The 21,375-nt window shown below is 36.9% G+C and overlaps 1 protein-coding gene across 1 annotated transcript in view; it reads left to right on the top strand.

Annotated features, from left to right (window-relative positions):
- Positions 1–4,422: 4,422 nt before the first annotated feature.
- Positions 4,423–21,375, top strand: part of LOC145672402 (cytochrome P450 4C1-like) — a 160,135-nt gene continuing 143,182 nt past the window's right edge. The window contains exon 1 of the mRNA XM_081741557.1: positions 4,423–4,521. The gene's annotated coding sequence lies outside the window, so the exon portion shown is untranslated. The remainder of the gene's footprint in view (positions 4,522–21,375) is intronic.

Consider the following 21,375-nt stretch of genomic DNA (forward strand, 5'->3'; position numbering starts at 1 on the left):
CGGGGGGACGAGGGGGACATGTCCCCCCCAATCTTCGACCTGGGGGGACTGTCCCCCCAATAATCTGACTGAAAAAGTGCTTTCTTAGATAAGTGTGATGATGTGTGTCCGATTGCCACAAAGGAATATGAGATGAAATTGATTTATCTTAGCTTTTCCATTTCTTTTAAAAACAATCGTATTCTGTAGTATTTCAAACTGAACTTCGTGCTGTAGTGTGTTTAATAGTCTCATCAATATGATTAATTCCACTTCCGCTACTTGGGCACAAACTGCAATAAATGTCAGAGGAGGATATGCCCCTCTCCTCATGCTGGAAAGTTGTCTCAGCTGTAGGTACAGGCACAAATTCCGGGGGGAATGGGGAGACATGTCCCCCCAATATTGGAACTGGAGGTTTTCCCAATAATCCGATTTGAAAAGTGCTTTTTGCAGATAAGTGTGATGATTTGTGTCCGACTGCCACAAAGGAAAGTGAGATGAAATTGGTTTCTCTTGGTTTTTCCATTTTTAATGAAAATGAAGGTGTGCGAGTGTGTGTGACGTAACCTGATGTGAAATCTTATCTCCTCCTCTCCCCTAGGCCCCTAGCACACGAAGAGTATACAGACTAGCCAATGTCAGTAGAACCCATCTTTTCAGTAAATGGCATTTCATCTATTTGTAGTATCAGGCTAGGCATCTACTACTTCCTTCGTAAGCTAATTCCATGGCCTATGGAACCCGGAGGTTCAATGCCGCGTTCACAAAAGCTCTCCATTTACTTATATCCTTAGCCAACTGGATCCAGTTTCTACTTTGCATTCTTATTTTTGCGAGATCCATCTTAATATTGTCTTCCCATCTGCGCCTACGTCTTCCTAATTGTCATTTTCCGATTGGTCTTACCGCTAACACTTTGAAAGCGTTCACACTTTCTTCCATCCTGGCTATATGTCTTGCCCACCTAAGCCTCCTAGACTTGATGACCCTAACAATGTTTGGTAAGCCGTATAATTTATGTAGTTCCTCGTTATGAAGTTTTCCCCATTCGCCATTCTCGATCCCATTAGATCCGAATATTCGTCTGAGGATTTTGTTCTCAAATACTTTTAATCTATGTTCTTCCCTCAGAGTAAGCTACTATGTTTCGAATCCATACAGAACAACAGGCATGATTATCGTTTTATATATTTTAAACTTCAAATTCCTCGACAGAATTCGCGACGACAAGAGATTTTGAACTGAATAATAACACGAATTACCTGTTTTTAGTCGATATTTAATTTCTTCGTGAATATGAATTTCGTCTGTTAATATTGATCGTAGATTTTTGAAAGTATCCACTTTATCAAAAGTATTATTTAATATTTTAACGCATTCGTAATTTGCCGTGTTACGATCCCGATGCACTTCCATGTATTTAGTTTTCTCTGCATTTCTTTCTGTTGTTCTCATATCATCCCCTATTAAATTTACATCACCAGCGTACGCATAACCTGGTGAACACCGTTCAACTCTAGGCCCTGGTTGCTATCTTTGATTTTCCTTATAGCGTATTCCAGGGCAAAGTTGAATAATAATGTGACATCGCATCTCCTTGTTTCAGACCATTCTCGACGTGAAAGCTTGTGGACAAAAATTTTTCTCGTGGACAAAAATGAATCCCGAACTTTACTTTGGGATTTATTTAAACATGCCTTAATTAATCTAATTAGCTTTTTCGGTATTCCAAATTCTGTAAGAACGTTGTACAATATTTCTCTCCTAACCGAGTCGTACGCCTTTCTAAAATCAATAAATAGTTGATGTACCGGGGTATTGTATTCTCATTTGTTTTCGAGTATTTGGCGAATGGTAAATATTTGGTCGATAGTTGATGGAATTCGTCTAAATCCGCATTGAATATCTCCAATAATTTCATCTGCGTATGAGATCAATCTTGCTAATAGAATGTTTGAAAGTATTTTATAGGATATTGAGAGAAGAGAAATGCTTCGATAATTATTACAGTCGGTTTTGTCGCCTTTCTTATGAATTGGAACAATGATTGATTTTTTCCATTCTTGTGGCAATTCTTCCTTGTTATAGATAAAAGAGGATGAGTTTGTGTATCTTGTTCCACAATTTTTCGCCTCCAGGTAAAATTACCTCAGCCGGAATTTCATATACACCTGAAGATTTGTGTTCCTTTAATTTCTTTATAGCGATTTCTACTTCTATTTGGTTGGGTTCTGGAACATACGGTTCTGCGGTGTGTATCTCCCTTTCTCCCCCCACATTAGTTTTTCGCTACATGTTAAGCAAATCGTCAAAGAAATCTTTCCGTCTATTTAAAATGCTATCTGTATTACTGAGAACTGTTCCATCAGTTTTCTTTAATATAAGCACGAGGTTGATAGCCTTTCTTAAATTCGTTTATCCCTTTATACACGTCCCGAATGTTTATCTTTTTACTATTATCTTCAAGTTCCTTAATTTTAGCTTTCAAAAAATCGTGTTTCTTTGTTCTAAAAGTTTTGGAAGTTTTCTGTCTGACGTCTATGAAATTTTGTGTAGTTGTTTCATTCGGATTTTGTAGCAAACGTAATTTTGCCTGTTTTCTCTTCTCTGCTAGTTCGAACCATAGTTTGTTACTACGTATTTCCGCGTGTCCCAATTTTTCTTTTGAGATAGAATGCTTCGTAAGCAAAGAAAAGAATTAATTGCTGGAATATTTTTCTCCATAATCTTAAGGTTACGTCTGTTAACTAAAGAATATATGACATGCGTCATTTTCTGTAACGATTCCTGTAATGTTATTGAGATTATCATCATTTTGCTCAAATACGAGTATTGTTGCGTCATACATAATTGATATTCTTTCTTCATAGTTTTGGAGAAGTCATTATTTATATTATTATATTATTATAAAACAACTTTAACGTTGATCTTTGTGGATGCCTAATTAGAAACATACCAATTATAAATATGCATGTATTCAGATTTCAGAATGTGTTCACGGCAGTGATTTGTAATACTGATATGTACTACTACTTCATCTACATCGCCTAATATATAATATACTCTACAACAGGTTCACCTCAGTAATCAGATTCATCTACCGTAATGGGTGTTTCATCTCCCTTCTCTAGAATAAACCTCAAATCTGCCCACTACCCAATGTTGAAGACAACGAATGGCATATTTAGGATTTTGTTTCGAGGGGCTATGTCCAACAGAACTAAGGAAGTGGGCAATTGCCCACCTGAATTTGAGAATTAAATATATTTTAATTTATGCATAAATTGAAGTTATAATGGCAAGAATTGCAGACCGATAAATTCTATATGATATGATACAAAAATTTAGGAGTGAATCTAACCCTTTATTCTATTTATACAAGAAAAAGGAAGCATCATCTTGGCCTTCCTAATTTCCCGGGCTAATTATTCCTCCGTTTTGATTTTCTTTAATTCAAACATTTCCTTCTTTTTAAAATAACAAAACGATATAATGTTTCCTTTGTTATAATAACTAAAGTTCCGTCATGTTGATATCCGCTCAAGTTGGTGTGGAACACCAGTTTCGCTGATCAACTGCTGTTAGTTTTGGTGTTACTGATGACAGTCGACTTGAATCACAACTGACAACGGTCGATAAAGTATGATAAGCGAAATGAAAGAAAGTAACATCAAGAAAGAGAAACAGAAAAGTAAAAAGGACGAAACAAAGAACAAAAGGACGCAATTCTTACATGTAATGAAATTTGACAAATACAGTATTATTTCTGAACAAAGAGCATAAGAAAATGGAAAGTCAATGACATTCTTAGAAATGGTAAAAAGGATTATTGTTGTGCGTGGAATACGAAAAACTAACAAATTTATTTCGGGGGGAGTTTGAGCTCAATCCGATGACGCCATTGAAGACAATTCTGCTCCCCTGATCATTCACAGCATTGATTTTCAACTTCATAAATATTTTGTACATCGCTTATATATATATATATATATATATATATATATATATATATATATATATATATATATATATATATATATATATATATATATATATATATGTGTGTGTGTGTGTGTGTGTGTGTGTGGGAACGGTCTTACCCGTCCCCCCCAATGTTGAGGACAGATTTGCGCCAATGCATTATATTAAAAGTACCAGATATATTTTCCTCTCATTTTTAATTTAATACGAATACAAAGTTTGTTAGTTTCATGCCGGAACTTTTTAAATACAAATTAACAATGTTATTTTCATTAATTCAATAGAAATAACTTGTTTCTTTCAAATTAATGAACGCTTGATATTATCTGTTGTTTATTAACTTCTTTACAAACCATTTCAAGTACATCTTAACATCGATAAAACATATTGACGTCATTAGCTGATAACAATCAATTAAATTTGAAAAGAAATAACTAGTTATAAGATCTTTGTTTTGGACGTCAAGACAGGTTATTTGCATTTAAACAATACAACTGCTACTAAGGAAATTCATAGATCTTTGCTGATAGAAGGGGAAACATATTTATTGAAGTGAGGGTAAGACTTTTTTTTTAATGTTACACCCATTTATGCCTGTCTGTTCCAGATTCATTTTCGGAAAATTATCTGATTTTAATGAAGCTTGTCGTCAACTTGTTTCACACTTTTTGAATAGGTCTAATTTTAAGACTTCCAAACTATGCTATGATAAATGTCAGAAGTAGTGCTGTCGAATTTGTGTGACATTTGCGTTTTTCGGTTTGTGAGAAAACCGGTTTTTGGAAACCGAAAACCACAAATGCGGTTTTTAGAACCGAAACCGCAAAAGCGGTTTTCAAAACCGACATTTCGGTTTTATGAAATTTCACTTTTTCAAAAACCGATTTCGACAGCACTAGTGAGAAGTCTTATAGAACTGCTACTTTCGTCCGTCTGTCTGTCTGTGGACGTCTCAAAGTCAAAACGATAATAGATATCGAGAAGCTTACTTTTTGCAATCGATCAGTGTCCCAATAATAAATTCTATCTCCTCCGTTAACTCTCTATCCAAACCGGAAGTGGAAGAAACCATCTACTTCCGGTTTCAAAGTTGATCGCCATAGAACAAAAACGAAAACAAATAGCAACAAGTTTTTTTTTTTTTAAATTCATTCAGTGTCTCAAGAAAACCTACCATATCTACTCGTAATATCCTGCCAAAACCGGAAGTGGTTAAAATTTAGTAGTATTTTCGAGTTCAATATTGATTTATATTCCAGAAACGGTAAGAAATGTAGAGAAGTGGTTTCTTGAAATAGATTCAGCCTTCTTAAAAATAGACTGCATATCTTCCATTATCCCTCTCTTGAAACCGGAAGTTGTAGAAAACAGAATCGTAACCTGTTTCAACTTTGATCGCCATAGAGCAAAAATGATGATATATAGCGACAAGTGGTTCTCTGGAATCGATTCAAGGTCTCAAGAGAACGTACCAAAATATTCCCACCAGAACACTCAGTTTTTAGGAGAATACACTTTTCGTAGATAATAAAAATGGATCATTCTGCTGTTGGTGGTGTAATGAATTCAATCACACAAACACAAAGTTAAATAACAGTAATTATTAAAAATATGAATTAAAGCATATAGTGTGGGTGAGAGAACAACACACACAAAATTCCATACTAAAAATGGGTATACGAATAAGGTTGTGGCCATCACACACAGAGGCAACTTCTGGGTAGAAAAATTACTTAGTTTTGCTCTTCTGCGAATTTCGACTGGCCAAACGCTAATTCCAGGAAATCCTCGCGTTTATACGAGGATTGCTCAAACAATACATAAGAATGTCGTTATAGCCTGATGGGATCTTATGTGGTTCCGGTCCCATATTAAGCTGTCAATCCACCTGTCATATAACTTTGCTATGGAAGGGACGTTAAATTTTAATACAAGTGTATTCCCCAAGAGCTATGCCACTATTTCATAATCTTACCATTCTCTCTTCCCTAAATTTACCGTTCTGCCTCCAAATTTGCCATTTTCGAATTTAATTGTATAATTTTGAATTAAATGTTATGTCCTCTCAAATAATCTCATGAGAGCAACTCGCGCTCTGAATCTCGTTTGTTGGCGCTTCAGGCTCTAGGAGTAGAATCCACTCCATTTTCAGCTTCGTTGTCATTGACAACTCTACTGTATATTGGGAGAAGGAAGGATGGGATGAAAAACGAAAGGTAACAATTAATGGACGACATTAAAAAGGTAGACAAAGAGGTCGACAAGGAACTGCACCACCTCGAAATTCTCGATTTGGCAACAAACTGCGAGTAATGCTGATGACTAGGGCAACCCAAAAGCATAAAAAGCATAACAGCAATGTATAAGTATGGTTGGTACCTTGAACATGGTTGTGATTGTCTAAGGGTCCAGAAGAAACTAAATTTAAAAGCATAATAAAGCATAATTTTAGAAAATAAAACATAAAGCATAATTTAAAATATATAGCACAATTCTGAGAAAATTCTGTTTAACTGCGTATTAATATTTTTTACAACCAATATTTACAACGCAAAATCATTGAGAGCTTAACAATGCAAGATGAAAAGCTTATTTTTATTTCTGTAATTATCTTGGTGTAATCCTTCGATGTGGAGAGAAAGAAAGAATTAAAAGAAGAAGAAAACTTTCCGCCAACAATGAATAGTACAGAAGAAGTCCACACTATATCGTACCTTTATTATTATTATTATTATTATTATTATTATTATTATTATTATTATTATTATTATTATTATTATTATTATTAATAGTATAAATCAGGGGCGGATCCATGACCACTTCTAGGGAGGGCGGTGGTTTGTAATACTGCTACTTAGAGCTACTTTTAAAAGCTCCAAACTCTGGGATGGGATTTATTTATATATAAAATAAAAGAAAAGTTTCCTCTTCTGTGGGGGCAATTGCCCTCTGGCTCCGCCACTGGTATAAATAATAATATAGATTTCTTCATGGCATGCTTCAAGCATGCAATGGAGAACCTCATTTTATATGATTTTTGACGTACTGTTGAAAATTGTTGTGCTTTCTAAATGACTCTTGAGAGCGCTGTCAAGTTCTGCACTGAAATTAATCTACGAAAAACGCCTCGATTTGAAGAAGAGTCTGTTTTACATCATGTCCTCTTGAAGCCAATTCGAAGGTGCCACGAAACCAAATGCAATTGATGATTATATTGAGCACGTACCTGTTTTGCGTCACTTTTTGATTGTTGAGTTGATTTTGAGTTTAACGTCCCTTTTCAGCAGCGAGGCTATATAAGACGTGGACCTACTGATTAACGTGGAATCCGAACCACATGAGCTCCTACTTTTTGATTGTGATTCTCAATGGACCCCCTATAACCAGCATCTAGTTGAGCAGCAATATTCACACTTCCCAACACCGTGAGATTAGAACGTGTCTTATAGGAGCTGACGAATTTTCATGTTATTTATTTATTTATTTATTTATTTTCTCGTGCAGATGTTGGATATCAGCACCTTTTTTTTTACTCCATACATCTTCCCTCGCCCCGAACAACAAACAGGAAAAACAAAACAAAGCATTTTTAATTTCACACTCACATAACCACTTATGCAGTTCGTACAAGTTGAGATTAAACTTCCTTGTAAATGTTCGTCTCTGACTTCTAATTACTTGCGTTATATTGAGAGTCGGAATTGGTCTTCCGATTTCTTTCACAAGTAGGTTTGCTTCTGAAGTTCTTTCCGAAAACGGCTAATTGAACAGAGGCGTTACAGAATTCATTGCTAGAATAGTTCACGTATATCAGGGACAGACACGTAATTATGCAGTTATAGGAACAATATTCCAATGAACAACAAAGACCGGCACACATACACACACACAAACATACAACACTACAAAGTGCGTTACCCGCTTTAAAATCTCACCCCTTCCCCAATTAACGTTCTTTTTCTAAAAATTGCAACCCAATTTTCTCATGCACCCATACACACATGAAAAGGAATTGTATCAATGCTGCCAAATTTCTATTCCTTCAGATACGAGTGTATTAACTATCGACACCCTCAATTTGTCTTCACTCTTCACGGGGTCGCCTTTAGTATCTCCTCAGCTGCCATGATCTTACTTGGTTGACAGAACCAATAGCTATGACCACGTGGCAATCTGACATTTAGGCAAGGCGCAAGTTTTTTTCTCTCTCTCTCTCTCTCTCTCTCTCTCTCTGTAGCGACTTGGTTACATTACACAACATTGTCACAAAGGAACAGACTATTCCCCTTCAGGCGAGAACCAATACTACGGGGGGAGGGATGGTGGAGAAATTCAAGTTCCAAAGCGCTATGTTTTGGAAAGGTTGTTTTTGTTTGGTAGATTTGTTTGCAAAAGATCTGCAAGCATATGGAGCCTTATGAGGCAGTGCACGGCGTGATAACCCCCCTCTTACTGCGCAACCCCCGCTGTGGCCCAGAAGATGTTAAGCTGGGGAGTTTGGCAAACTCTCAAGCAGAAAGCAACTAGCAAGCCCCGTTTCAAACGCACTTGTTTAAAAAGAGATGACGTTGACAATAAAACGAAAAGTGATTTAGCACAAATAAAAAATGAAAATATTGGAAGGAGGTTTGTACAAACATGCAAATATTAAGAGAAACCGCCGCTGATAGAAACTCACTAAAACGTCCCATTTCAACATTGATTTCCATACAGATAAAACGTTGACGTTTTATTTTGTAATCAATTTAGGGCGATAACAATATATTCCAGGGGTTTTCAAAGTTTTTGGAGCTGAGGCTCCCCTCTAAAACTAAAATCTGAACGCGCCTCTCTTGTCACAAATGAAATGTGTTACCAACATAGACTGCATGCGTAACTAAAAGAAGGACTATCACTCTGATAAACTATGTTTCATTTATTAATCACTAATGGAAATATCTCATTAATACAGCTGATCTACATTGTGCACACTGACTACTCCTTTTAATGTTATTAGAAGGTGTTAACAATTATAAATTGTGATAGGTCAGATTTTTATGTTGAAATTGAAAAATACAAACAGAGAGGGAGTTTAAATAATAAAAATCGACACATTTAAAAGTTGAGCAAAGTCAATGAGATGTATGAGCTTGTTTTGAGTCACGCAATTTATTAAATCTCGGCACATATTTTGAAATGGTAAAACGCAAGATGGCTTCGACTAATGAATATAAAACAAGTAAGACTATTTGTGAATGGCGGTAGTACTTTATAAAAGATTAAAACTCAAGAATCGTCACAAAAACAATAACAGAAAATTAAGAGAAAGAAAAATTCAGTTCTCATGGCGATATTCCAGAGACATTTAAGAAGACACACTGTTTTACAGAGATAACGTAGCAGATCGTTAGTGGCCATCTAAAGGCCAACATACACTAGCGTATTTTCAGCGCGCATTTTCGGTCCGTAAAATGATGTCGTAAATTTCGGTCCGTAAGTTGGCCCATACACCTACCGTAAAAATAGGCGCGTAAAAGAAGAAGAAAAAGAAGCGGTCATTTTTCGCTCCTCCTCTTGCCTGTTGTTTGAGCACATGGTCGTTTTCCAGTTTACTCAAGTTGTTTGAACAAAATGGATCTATCTGAGGCCATGGTTTTAAGTGCAGGTGCTATAAACATTGTGTTGTTAAGTAAAAAAAAAAATAAAAAGAAAGCATAGAAGAAACAGACTGGGAGCCACGCCGAAGAGGATTAAGGATTCACATTTATCTATATTACGTCCAAGCAGCTCAATCCACTTGGCCTAGTTTTGGTACAATCTTAGATCATTGTACTTAGTGATCTGAGATCACTAAATATTAATATAAATCGTACTTCGAAGGAGGAGGACACAGGACAGGGAAAAAGTTATATTCAATTTTTTACGATGTAAATTGCAAACATTTAAATTTCTAAACAGACACAATGATGATTTAATACAATCTGAACGAGCTTGATGTGTGGTTTCCTCTTACCTTCCGAAATAAGCCTATTCTTTGGAACTGCAGTTTACAAAGAATAAGGGAGTCAAGGAGTGTTCCGATAGTTGAATAATTGATTGATTTTTTTTTTTTTTTTTTTTTGTTATACAATGTTTTAGACTGTTGACTTTGGTGGTTAAAAAGTGGGCTACTGAATGATAAATTCAATTTAAAGAAAATATGATTGATTATTGGTTGCAGCTTTCGTTTTTTTTTTTTCTTTCTTACAAAATTAACGAAGAATATAATAGTAACAAATAGAATAAATTATCCCCTCACGGGATACCAATTTTTATTGTTATCCACAGCTCAAAATAGGCCAGAAAGGAAAAACAATGCTTATACAACTACCTCCAGCCCCAAGGGCGTCGTTAAGGGGGGTAAGGGGGGAGCCTCCCCCCTCAAAGTTACCAATTTCTTGACAAGTTGGCAACTTGAAGAATGCCGTTTTGTTCAATTGACTTATTTGGTTTAACATTTTCTTAGATACCCAGTTGCTGTAACTTATCAGTTCTTTTATAGATTTGGCATAAATTTTGTGTAGTTTCCTATCTTGAAATAAATTGATATATTCGTTTAAAGCTCCTTTACTTGTTGCATGTGATCACACTTCACTTTTGTTCATTTGATATTCCTAAACATTTTGAAGAATCTTCAATAAAAAAATCGAGAAATTGTACCACTGACAAAAGCACAATAGAGGTGGCGTACAAAATTAAAACAAAGACAGATAGAAGAGGCTTTTCGGTGGCAGTTATATTGGAAACAAAAGCATTTGATACAAGAGCGTATAGAATTGATATTAATAGAACAAGAACAAGGCAGTGACTGGTTAGTATAAACTTTTTATTTCAGTTCTGTTTTGCAGTAAGACTTTCTATTCACAGGGCTTTTCGAGTAGGGAGAACTGAACAGAAGTGTGTTTTGGGAATGGTATAGCCAGTGCCTTGTATAAGGGGGAGAGCGGGGCGACAGCCCCGGGCGCCGAAGTAAGGGGGCGCAAAATTGGGATAGAAAAAGAGGAATATTACTAGTATGTACTTAAATCCTCTTTCTGCTTTAGGAGGTGGTCCTATAATGTTACTCATGTTAGGAAAATATATGGGCACATATATAAAATGGAAGGGAAAAAGTAACAAAAATTGCTCAAAATCAAGGAAAATCAGGGTTTATTTCTGAAAATTTTCTTACGCTTCGTGTCAACCATGGTGGCGCTTCGCGGTTGGTATGTCGATCTCACTCATATGTACGGGGGCGCCATCGTGTACTCTCGCCCCGAGGAAAATATATGCGCACATGTATAAAATGGAAGGAAAAAGTAATAAAAAGTGCTCAAAATCAAGGAAAAGCAAGGTTTAGTTTTGAAAATTTTCTTACGCTTCGCGCAAACCATGATGGCGCTTCGCGGTTGCTATTTCGACCTCACTCATCTTGTACGTGGGCGCCGTCGTATACTCTCGCCCCAGGCGCTGATTTCCATGGCACGGCACTGGGGGGCCACAGTAGGTTTCTCAGGCGTTCGATGGGGGGAAGCTATAATGGATGAGTCGAGTCATTTTGTAAACCTAAGTGCATGGTTCCAAAAGTCACATTCTGGAGGGCCAAACAATACGTCTGCTGGGTGAAAGCATAGACCGGCGTGTCTTTCACTTCATTTTCATACAGATGAGTTGTCATTCCTACCTTATTTTTAATCCCGTAGTTGCTTCTTTCGGAAAGTTAAACAAAAATTGAAGTTCTTCCTTTCTTTATAGTACGTATTTATAAGTCAAAGCATTACGTAACCATTGCATGTTACGTAGTTCACAGGGCCGCAACTATGGGGAAGAAAGCAATTCACGTGCCCCGGGCGCGTGACTGGTGGGGCGCCTAAAAGGGAGGTTAAATATTAGTATTTTTCCTGCCGGTATTTAATACTTTTCATCAGAATGCGAAATCATGATATCGAAATGGGAGGAGACTGGAGGACAGAAAAAAAAGCTCTGCGCACTTCTCGTAAGGATTGGCTGGCGGGGATTATCTAAACTATGATAACCATGAGTTGTCAAATTAACAGTTGTGCATCATAGGTGATGATAATGATCCTGAATTGAGCTGTGAAATTGGACTCGAAACCGGGGGGTTATTCGTATTCATACCTCAGATGGGGCATGAAATGGGACGAATATGAACATAAGGTTGCTGTAAAGTTTTCCACAGGGTTGGTAAGTGTGGCATTTTTTTTTATCAGTACTTGGCAATTTCAAGTTTCATTTCTCCCCCCCCCCCCAATCTTGTAACGCTCGCTACGCCGCTGTCCAGCCCCATTCTTTAGAAATAGTTTGATCCTTGTTACCTCAGCTTTTGTAAGTTGAAGGAATCCTTCCCGCTGCTTCCACCTACCTTTTTTTTTTTATTTCAAAGTTTATCTTGCCATTTAGTTTTTATCTAGTTGTTAAAAATCATTTAAATATTTATTTATTGAAAGGTTGGGTGTTAGCGGACTTGGGTAATTTAATCACCGGAATTTTCGTCACCGGTAATTTTGTCACCAAAATATTAGCATGTAGGTTATTTCGTCACCGGAAATTTCGACATAGTAATTTCGTCACTTGTAATTTTGTCACCAAAATATTAGCATGCAGGAAATTTTGTCATGGTCATTTTTTCATCTTTGTTGAACTAAGTAGAGACAAAGTAAACGACCGAAACAGCTGACCTTATCTTAATCAAAGTTGGAAAACAATTCAGTTAGTGTTCGACTCTGGAAAATCAAAGTTTCGGATACTCGAAGCAAGAACAAACAGCAGTAAAATAACATAATGTCAGTTTCAGCAAATGTTAAAAGCACAGGTAAAATAGGCCAGTAATGGATTTATATATCACTATTTACAAATATAAGTTTTGGCAATATTAAAATTTCAGAACAGAAAATTAGCAAACAAAATATAACGTGTATTAATGCAATAAATGGTTTACATGTTCACTCTACTATAGGAAACAACAACGATTTTTTTTAAACATTTAGTTCCAGTGTTATACGTTAAGCACAAAGACTAGAGCCGTTTCTAAAAGATCTGAAACACTCTTCTACTTTGCTGTTTGGGTGGTTGCCCCACAGCATCTTGATGAAGCACAGCTGAAACCGTTGCTTCAATTTGTTGAATTTCATGAATAAGCTTCCAAATAGTTGCGTGGGACATTCCTACTAGATGATGAAACTTCTAGTTCCACAATTCACAAATATTAATTATCCTAGAATTGCTGCTAAAGGTAGCCTGGTGAACGTTCCAATTGTCTGGGGGATATAGACGAGGCACATTACGCAAACAAATATTCCCAGACCGAGCTTTAACAGGGCGATACGTCTTTGACACGTAAGTGCTATCAAAATAGTCCAGAAGTTCCAGCTCTTCCTACGAAGTCACTTGTATTAATCGATGGACATCTGCTATTGGAAGAAATGCAAATCTGTTTATTTTCTCGCAAAATAGACGAAAATTTTCATTGCTTTTGTACCGTTCTAAGAGTCCAAGCTCTTGGACCTTCCTCCATGTTGATTGAGTCAGGTGAAAAAAGTAACGCTATAAACGAGTTGAATCTCCAAAAGTTGCATTTACAGCCAGCATTTACGCTATATCAAAATCCATTACCATAGTTACAGGTCCGGATATTCACTGAATTCACTGCACTGATGCACCACCGCACGAAACAGTTCTTCATATGAATTTTGTGTCTTGGTCTACATTAGGGCGTATACCTAGTAAAGGAAGTCTCACCTCAAATAACATACACTTTTTTTTTTTTTTTGGCGCCATTGAAAAGGCGTTCACCATCCATGTTTCACTTTTTAATAGCTTCATAAGGCTATATTTAAAGGAAACATCCGGAAATATTTATACGTTTTTCTTCCTTTATAGAAATTTGGTTCCACATATATCCAATAACAATTTGCCAATGTTTACTCAGAGTTGAAATATAATATAATTCTTTCAATAGCTCCTTAAAAAAAATGCCACTCTTTTCAAATGACTCTGTTAACTTGGAAGGTCCAAGAGTTTCGGCTCAGAGAACGGTACTAGAACGATGAAAATTTTCGTCTATTCTGCGGGAAAATTAACAGATTGGCGTATCTTCCCATATTTGTTTATTATTTTCTGTTCTGAAATTTTGATATTCGCGAAATTTAATATTTCTAAATAGTGAATAATGAACCCATTAGTGCCCCATGTTGCCTGTGCTTTTAACATTTGCTCAAGCAGACATTATTTTCTTCTACTGGTGTTTGTTCTTGCTTCGAGTAACAGAAACTTCAATTTTGCAGAGTTCAACACCAACTGAATTGTTTTCTAAGTTTTATTAAAATAACGTAAGCTGTTTGATCATTTGCTTTGTCTCTATTTAATTCACCGAAGGTGAAGAAATAACCGTGACAAAATTTCCTATATGACAATATTTCTGTGATAGAATTACTGGAAACTTTTATCTCTTGTCTCAGATACCATATCTAAAATATGTAACTCTTTATTTAATAATAATAATATATTTTGATTATGCTGCATAGTTTTGGCAGTTGAAGATTAAAGAAAACAATTTCAAAAACTTTTTCGAGTTCATTCATTGTACTTGTATTATGTTCTAAAAGACACTGGTGATGAAATTATCTGACATTATTTTCGGTGACGAAATTACCTATATGGTAATATTTTGGTGACAAAATTACCAGTGACGAATTTTCCGGTGACAAAATTACCGTCGCCCGGTGTTAGCATGCGGGGTCAGGTTAAATTCAGTTCTACTCTGGTTTTCGTTTATTGCCAGTTTATCTCTGTTTATTTTCATGGTTTCTTTAAATGTAGTCTTTAGTAATTTACTGTATTAAAAAAATGTTTTAAACTTAATGACTTTTTTCTTCGTTCTTGCTGTCGGGTATGTGACATGAGGATAAAATCCACCCGAACTTGAGGATTTCCACATATACATACAAATCAATTGAGTAGTAGTAAGGGCGAACTCAACATCGGATAATTTTCTTTAAATTCGAGTGATAAATTTCTAAACTTAATACCTTTATCAGATTTCCAAGGGAAGGTTTTCGAATTTTCTTCCTATCCCCCAAAATAAAGGAAGTTCACTGATAGATGAAAATAAAAAGACAAACGCGATTTTATCGAAAATGACTAACGATTCTTCTCGTACATCAATATTTCATTACCACTTTTACTATTTGGCATAAGTTATTTCTGTGGTAAAAATACAAAAAGGTTAGTTTACTCTTGCCTATGAGTTTTTTCGAGATATTTTCTCAAACACGAGTCAGTTAATTTTGTTCGTAATTGATAAATAAATGGTTTATTAATAACCGGACAATATGACGTAACTAATTTTCCCTGAAAAGATCCACAACGGGTAGTTTACTCTTGAGGGAGAATTTTTTTTCGAATTTCTGAAAAACGCCTTAGGTGATAGTTCATATTTCATAAATAAATGTTTAATTAATAGCCTGCAATATGGAAACATCCACACGAAGCAGTCTTGAAGATGAGTTTCTACTATGTTCAATATGTAATGTCTATGAAAAATATACACTATTAAGTAGCAGATTGCGTCAATTATGTCAATTCTCCTAATAATGATGCATATACTACTTACAAACATGTTAAAACGATTGAGTTGTTCGTGAAATAAATTATTTAAATGACAAGTATTGAGTGTTACATAATATTTTATGGCAATATACCTTAAGTTGACATTTATCTAGGAAGGTTTGATAGTACTCCCAACACTGAGATTGAGAAATGCTTTAATAAGTTAATTTAAATTTATGAGTGTATTTCCTGTAAATGGGTGTAATTTTCAATTCTGGTCTTAGTTATGATATCTTTTGGGCTTACATCTATTGTACTTTTCAGGTAAGTGTTCCTAAACATATCCCCATCATGATGAGATATAATACAATGTTGAAAAATATTCAACATGGCCGGCACCTCGAATTGAACCAGAACTTTTACGGCTGGAAAGCAACCATACAGAAAAAAAAAACTGTACAACGATTTGCTATTTGACTTAGTATATAAGCATTAATGATGAAATAGGATTATTATTAGATTTAAATATTTGCACAAACTGAGGTTTGGAACAATATACGAAGAAAGAAACATTATATATCGTGGTTTATTGAAGTTTTTTACGAGTAATATCAAGATCGCGTGAAAAAATAGTTACTTTCTGAACCTATTTCGCTATAAATTCTTGTAAAGTTGAGAAAGTATTTAAAATAACAAGCAGCACATTGTCAAAATAGCAAGAATCGTCATCGAATTTCAATATTCAAACTCAATTATTTGCTCCGTGTTATCAGGAAAATATCGGATAGTATCTTGTTCAAGGTCAGGATTACTACCATTTAAACTTACAGATACAGCACTAGGCCATTTTACTCTGGTGCGTGGGGTCCCTGGTTCAATCCCCGTGCAAATAAGTTTGTGTGGGCAACATCATGTCCGTGGGTTTTTTCAGGGTACTCTCGTTTCCTCCCAAATTTCATTCCACCAACTCTCTCATCATCATTCACTTGCCTTAATTATTGTATTCTTTAGTCTAAATGGCATAATCGTGGGAAGTTAAACTCAAAGATTTCATTTCAGTATCACAGCGTGGGTAACTCTGAAGGTGTGACTTCATCTTTATATGCGCCTTTACCTGTGTGAAAAAAAAAAAAAAAAAAAACTAATGTCCAAATATTAAATTAAATCTTAAATTCCTAGTCGAAAGGCATGAGGTTCGATAAGTTTAGCGAGCCTATATGAGAAGTAGAACCCGAACTGCATGAGCTCCCGCCTAGTATCGAACAGGGCGCCCCGCACAGAGGATGGGTACGTTGACTATATAGCCACGGAGGAGCTCTCATAATTTGCGAATTCTAATTAGAAAGTATTGGATTTAAATACCTTCCCTCTATGTACTGAAAATTAATTATGAATTTTAATTAGGAAATAATGTCTCGTTTTGTGCAATAGGAAATATTAGTTTAGCCGAAATCGTATCTTGTATGGAAAGACTGAAACTAGATTGGAATGATGATTTCTGGTGAGTCTACCAGCAAACCTCAGCAACGATTTGCGAGGACAACACAAGAACAGGTTTTCTCTTCTGAAAACAATAAGACCAGACCAGGGAGGAGGCCGTGGAAAGGGCAAGAGACCACCTGCTGCTCGAAAACCCTTTCATCTGAGCCGTTTTTACGCGCCGTATTTACGCTCGAAGTTAAAAGCAGCCAGACTTTTCCAGCGTATAAAAATTCGGTACGTAAACGTACGCCAGGCCCCATACACTAACGTATTGACAGCTGCTAACAAGACTAGCGCAAGAAATTTTATGGCTACGGCTGAAAAATACGTCAGTGTATGGCTCGTATAACAAGCATTATACACGTTTCAGCCAAAGGTGAAAGGGAAAGGGAAAGGTGAAAGGGCCAAGCCCTGATTGCATGTGGAACAGAGATTATACAAAGGCTTAGTCCGCTATATATTACTAAAGAAGAAAGATGCAGACTTAAGTATGCGTGTTGCATTATAAATATGTTACTTTATAGATTTTTTTTTTTTTTTTAATCCTCGCGCCTTCCCTGACAACCTTCGGCGCCTCCCGAGGGAGGCGCGCCGCACAGTTTGAAGACCCCTGATATAATCCATCTTCTCTTCACTCTGTGCTGAAACTAAGATATCAACCACTTCCGGTTTTAGCTTAGTCGCTAACGCTCTCGTCTTTGATGCGAGCGGTCCCGGGTTCGATTCTCGCTGGAAACACTCAGTCGGAAAGGTATAGGGGGTCTAATAGTTTCTCAGGCCAACCACCCCGATTGAAGTTTTCTTTGATCTCCTCATTCACACCAGAGAAATGGGGGGATGATACATAACATAATAATCACAGGTCGCTTCCTTCCTTCCCCATTACTTTTCAATCCACCGTGTAATTCCTAATCTCCTCTTCCGGTTTTAACGTTGATTGCTGTAGCGTGAAATCGGTAATAGGAAATGGAAAGCGGTTTTCTGCAATCCATTAAGGGTTTTCACTACAGCGAAATTAAGTTAACGCTAATTTTAGAGTTTTTCTGTAATATCCTCAAAACAAATAAAAATATTCGAAAAGCAAAGACGTAGTGAACTAGACAATACGATTTTGCATGTGATACCGTTATCACAACTCATCTATCTGCTTTCAATTTGCAACTGTAGAAAGATATAGCATTTTTTGCGGGTTCTGTAAATAGCGGCACACCAAAAACAGATAGATGAATTGTAGTAAAGGTATCACATTCAAAATCGTATTGTCGAGTTCACTACGTTTCTGCTTTTTGAATATTTTTATTTGTTTTGAAGATATTACAGAAAAAAATCTAAAATTATTGGCAGTTTAATTTCGCTGTAGTGAAGACCCTTAAGCGTCCTAACGTCTTAGGAGTAAATTCTATTTGTCTAAGGTGTTATTGAAAGTACTTACGGTATTAGTATTAATTGAGGAAATATACATACAAACCAAACCCCTTGACGACACGTGACACTGTTCGTTGCTTTTTAAGTGTCAAGAAAAAGAAACAACTTATGCTTATTATTTTTTCAAACACATATTTAAGTGCAACTCTTATGGTCAGTTTTACATCGCTGCAGTTAGTTCCAAACTCTACCACTAGAGCACAACTATAGTCAGATCAGTATGCACGCTTTAGTCTCGTTAACTCTCAATAGATGGCACTAGATTTCATTGGATTGTTTCTTTTTTGGACGAAGCTTACGACACCTTATACCAGTGGTTCTCAAACTTATTGTTACCGCGACCCCATTAAATAATAAAATGCATTTTGTGGCCCACCTACTTTTATTCAAATACACATGGACATTCTGCGTAATGGGGGTGTATTTCAAACTAATTAAATTTTGTAAATCATATCTCTAATACAAAAACTAATTAGAAAGCAAAATCTCTGTACAACTATTCATAATGAGTCGTATGCGATGCATGTGCTTCTTTTCGATATTTATCAATAACTGTATTGATATCCTCGCTGACGAATTGGGCTACTATCAGGCGCAAGGAATTGGACACTTGCAGTCGATTTCTGTATTTAGTCTTGATCCCCGCGATCGCTGTTGCTTACATTTGTCTATGTCTTTAAGGAAGTAACCAGGGCTCTGAGTAACCACTTAACTGTATTGTTCACCTCATTAACAAACGCTGCCAATTTTCGTTTTCTGAACAGTACTTCATAACATCAAAATAACATTTCCATAATGAGAAGGAAAAACTTCCAGCGACCCCCCCCAAAAAAAAAAACTACCCGCGACCCACCAATGGGTCGCGACCCAAACTTTGAGAAATGCTGCCTTATAGCATTCTGTCCGTATTTCACAAATACAGTAAATATTCATACAATCCCTTTCTCAATTTATAGTTTTTATACTATGAATCATGTCACGCAAAAACAGTGCTTGAGATGTAAGGCTTGGGTGAACTAGTGTTGCCCACAAATCTCAAGAAAACTCTCGTCTAGTCTCGTAAACCGAAAATGAATTATCAATATTCGTCGTCTAGTCTCGGATTTAGAAATCTAGATCTCATCTCGACTCTAGTCTTATCTCGAGACAAGACGGGAAATTTTAGATGCTTTTCAGCAGTCGTTTCCGGCTTGCTTTTGTATGACGTAAGAGCACACGTTTATGATTGTAGAATTGGCAGAGAGAAATAGATAGAGCAAAAAAGATGAGGGGACGAGGTAGGAAAAATTAAGTAAACCACTGTTGCCAGTGTACAATTCGCGTAGTAATGGATCCACAATTATGTATGCCCAAAACCGTCAATTTCCCTGTTTGACTAACACGGACTTCTAAATTTGCTATGTGCCCCTCGTTCTATCCATCTTTTTTACTGAGAAAAGGAGGAACGAACTCTGATGTCAAAGAGCATCCAGTACGAATTGATTAGATAACAGTTTTGCAGCGATACCTGAGACTTGAGTTGATTTTGAGGTTAACATCCCTTTCAGCAGCGAGGCTATATGAGACGGGGACTTACTGACTAACCTGGAATCCGAACTACATGAGCTCCCGCCGGGAATCGAATCCCGGGTTTCCCACGCCAAAGGCGCGTACGCTAGCCACTTAACCACGAAGGAGCTCAGCGTTACCTGAAAATCGTGTTTACATATACGCGGCGAACGCCGCTGCATCTGCTGCGTTAACATCTAGTAGGAGTATGCTTAAATAATATACAGGGTATATCAAAAGTCGGGGCAAAGACCGTTGAGAGTAGAAGCACAAAAAAATTGAAACAAATGGAAGTATTTTTTATTTTTAGAAATGGGAGATTTTTAATCTAAAATGGCGGATTTTTTCTAATCTCACCAGCCGTTCGATCTGTATACTGGTGAAGATCACGGTGACTCAGCTTTGGAGCACTTACCTCTGGTGTCCGGGGTCCCTAGTTCGATCTCCGGCCAAGTAAGCTTGTGGTTAACAACATCGTGTCTTGGGTTTTCTCGGGATGCTCTTGCTTTCTCCCACATTCTCATTCTACTAATTCTACCATGATAATTCACTTGTCTTAATCATCCTTCCCCCTTAGTCTAAAGGGCATAATCGTGGGACGGCAAACTGAAAATTTAAATGAGAAAGCAATGTTGCCAGTTCAGCAGGCTATTTCTATCGACCCTTACTATACTATTGTGCTGCCAAAATGTCTTGAGCCGTGGCAAAAAAATGCGAACTAAAGCTCACCCTCACACACCCCGCGTTGAGCCAATAAGGGTTCAGCTGTTGCTAAGCGAGAGAGCCTCAGCGAAAGAGAGTGGAATTCCTTCAGCCGATAACAGCGCTTGAAAACGGAAGAATAGGGATCAAGTCAATGTGGCATATCTTTAGCCACTTACGAATCCAATAGCTGCCGAACTAAAGCTCTCACACCCACGCGTTGAGCCAATAAGGGTTCAGCTGTTGCTAAGCGAGAGAGCCTCAGCGAAAGAGAGTGGAATTCCTTCAGCCGATAACAGCGCTTGAAAACGGAAGAATAGGGATCAAGTCAATGTGGCATATCTTTAGCCACTTACGAATCCAATAGCTGCCGAACTAAAGCTCTCACACCCACGCGTTGAGCCAATAAGGGTTCAGCTGTTGCTAAGCGAGAGAGCCTCAGCGAAAGAGAGTGGAATTCCTTCAGCCGATAACAGCGCTTGAAAACGGAAGAATAGGGATCAAGTCAATGTGGCATATCTTTAGCCACTTACGAATCCAATAGCTGCCGAACTAAAGCTCTCACACCCACGCGTTGAGCCAATAAGGGTTCAGCTGTTGCTAAGCGAGAGAGCCTCAGCGAAAGAGAGTGGAATTCCTTCAGCCGATAACAGCGCTTGAAAACGGAAGAATAGGGATCAAGTCAATGTG

The sequence above is a fragment of the Thermobia domestica genome, chromosome 16 (assembly GCF_964235325.1).
Source record: "Thermobia domestica chromosome 16, izTheDome1.hap1.1, whole genome shotgun sequence".
Classification (NCBI taxonomy): Eukaryota; Metazoa; Arthropoda; class Insecta; order Zygentoma; family Lepismatidae; genus Thermobia; species Thermobia domestica.